Consider the following 3,210-nt stretch of genomic DNA (forward strand, 5'->3'; position numbering starts at 1 on the left):
AACATTAGCATGAGAAAACCAGACAAATAAAACTGAATAAAAATAAGAACTCTTCTCAACAGTGAGAAAAATAAGACATAAATTACTTTACGTAGCCCACAGAGACTAGAAGTGGTCTTCAAAGGCTAGTAATTTCAGAGTGGTCTCACTCAGAGCTGTCAGGACTTTCTTCACCTTGACTACATAAACTAGTTGGAATTATATTTCCTGGGGATCTCTACGAAGCTTCCAAATCAGAGAAAATGTTGGGCAATTTCCAAAAGCACTTGTTACCATGCTTCGAAGCAGGGGCACAGGAATTAATTCTTTCTTCTCAATTTTTTCACATATTTTCCACAGCAATCATAAAACACAATGTTATCTTGGAACCACTTTTGGGAAAAAATGAGGCTCAAATATTGATGGTTTGTATCACCATTCTTTTCAAAAATTAGAATGGGGGCATCCTTATTTACTGCTTGTTGAACTATACAAATTTTTCTGGACAGCAATTGGCACTAGGTAAGTTTTGAAGACGTTCTTTGATCTAATACATGTAGTTACATGAATTTATTGTAAGGCAATGATGGATGATATGAACAGAGATTTTTCCCACAAGGATGCTTGTCATGGTAGTTGTAATTTCTATTAAAATTTTGATATTACAGATAAGTACTACTTGCTATTCCAACACAAAGACATGGCAATAATGAAACATAATGCACTTGCCTTATAGTCATTTTTTATTAATCATGGCTGTACCTAATTGTCATTAATTGTTTGTTATGTCTTTTTAAATTTAATATCATGTCAAGCTTTTGCTCCTACTGATAAATTGTTATATACATGAATTTTAATGTCTTTTAAATGACTTAAAGAAGTACTGCAAAGGCTAAACATTATTTAATTGCATTATTTTAATGATGTTGCATAAATTAATTTCCTGTTGTTGAATATTTTTTCTATTTTGTTTAAATATAAATAATGATACAAACAATTGAATGCTTACTTTGTTAACTATAGTTATTCATAACTAGAGTGGTTTTTAAAATTGTAAATATAGATGTTTATAAACAAACAAAAAAATCAAATCCCACAAAGCACAAATTGGGCCTTTACTTAAGACATAATAACTGTAATATATATTTATTACCTAAATAACCATTCCCTTTAAAAAATCTGTTTAGGACTTCATATTGTTTCCTTTTGTCTATTAACTTTGCTTAAGGGAAGATTATCTCTACTCAGCTTTTATAATTTGAATTAATATAGTCAGGCATTTATCAGTGAGGATATACAATTAGTATTCAAAACTATGTTCATCACATAATGATTGTCAGGAGGTTATGGGTCATACTTTTTCCTCTAGTTCTATTTCTTCTATTTTCTATTTCTATTTCTGTAACATTACCTCTATTTTCCAAGTTGAAGAAATAATATTAAATTGTTTTAATGCTTCAGAAGCATGTAAAAAGAAAATAACCTTTATTAAAAGTAATAACTTAAAGTCTAAGAATGTTGGATGTTATCCCTGTTGTTGGATAAGAGCTATTACCAATGATGCTTTGGATTGGGGAAATTTTTTTTTTAACCCAGGTACTGTGTTACAAAGGACTTTTATTCTTGGGTAAATTGTTTAGTATCAGGATTTTCTTTCACTGACACTTTTCACTAATGCATCAGCTTTCTCTGAAGGAAAGAAAATTCCTTTCTTCCTTACATGTCCATGAGGAAGTTAAATAGATGATACATATTTGTGTTTCACAAATAAATGGGAATAATTGCTTTGTCTCAAGATAAATGACTAGAAAGTAACTAACCATGCAAATTCATCTTTCTATCTCAGACCTTTTGAAAAATATGGGATACATTAATTTATTAACATTCAAGATGGTTCACAAAACCCCTATAATTCCGCTTAAATGAAAAACCCTTGACAGTGTAAATCTAAACATCTTGTCATTAATAATATTTTCATATATTAGCCAAAGCCTTGTTTTGCTCCCAGTAATGATTTCTTTTACTCCATGGAATTTATCTAATGTCTGTGTGATGAGAAGCTAATAATAATAATAAAAACAACAACAACAAATCTTAACTGTTTCAGAAACCAAAGCATTTGAGTGCAAAAACTGAAAGATTATTTTTCTTTCTTCTTATGGACCTTATATAAACCTTGATTTATGAAACACACTGCCATTAGTTCATACAAAACCCTCATTTGTTTTGGTTTACTTTTAATAGTGTAAAGAGCGCCCATAATCTAGTATACACTCCAAGAACAAGAACCTGACCAATAACTTGCATCTGCTTTTATGCTCCTCCTCTATCTTATCCTCTTACCTTCTCCCCGGAGGTAAACCTCTCTCAGATTTTGTGTTTATCATTCCCTTGTAATTTGGCTCTTGAACACTCTTGGGTAAGTAGGAGGGGAATTGCTGGGACGTCATAGCAACTTTGTGAGACATCGAATCGTAATAGATAATGCTAAAGTATCTGAAGCGTGGTTGTACCAATTTACCTTTCAATGAACTCTGTAGAAGAAATCCGGTTGATCTCTGTTCTGGAATTGCCTGACTTTTTTTGTTTTTAACAATTAAATGGAATCAAAGCATATCTTGTGTGTGATTTGCTTATCTTTATGGTCTTGATTTCCTTCTACAAAGTACTAATGTGGCTGAGCACCTTGATTAGCTGTATGTGTTTTCTTCTCTGTACATGGCTGTTTCTGCTTTTCCTTTCATTTTTCTATTGGTATGTTTGTTTTTCCTACTGATTAGTAAGATATATACTGATACACATATATAAAAATAAATTAATATATTTAAATTTTTTTCTACTGGTTAGTAAGATCTATAGATAAGCAGATAGATAGATAGAAAATAATCTGGGTTATATATATTTCAAATATGTTCTCCTAGTTTATTGCTTGTCTTTGCTTCATTAAGACTAAGACACAGTGGGCTTCCCTTCCCTGGTGGCGCAGTGGTTGAGAATCCGCCTGCCGATGCAGGGGACACGGGTTCGTGCCCCGGTCCGGGAAGATCCCACATCCCACGGAGCGGCTGGGCCCGTGAGCCATGGCCGCTGAGCCTGCGCGTCTGGAGCCTGTGCTCTGCAAAGGGAGAGGCCACAATAGTGAGAGGCCCGCGTACCGTGCAAAAAAAAAAAAAAAAAAAAAAGAGACTAAGACACAGGATTAATTTGGCTATACGTGGCCTTTTTGTTTCC

This window comes from Kogia breviceps, chromosome 3, assembly GCF_026419965.1.
Source record: "Kogia breviceps isolate mKogBre1 chromosome 3, mKogBre1 haplotype 1, whole genome shotgun sequence".
In the NCBI taxonomy this organism is placed as follows: domain Eukaryota; kingdom Metazoa; phylum Chordata; class Mammalia; order Artiodactyla; family Physeteridae; genus Kogia; species Kogia breviceps.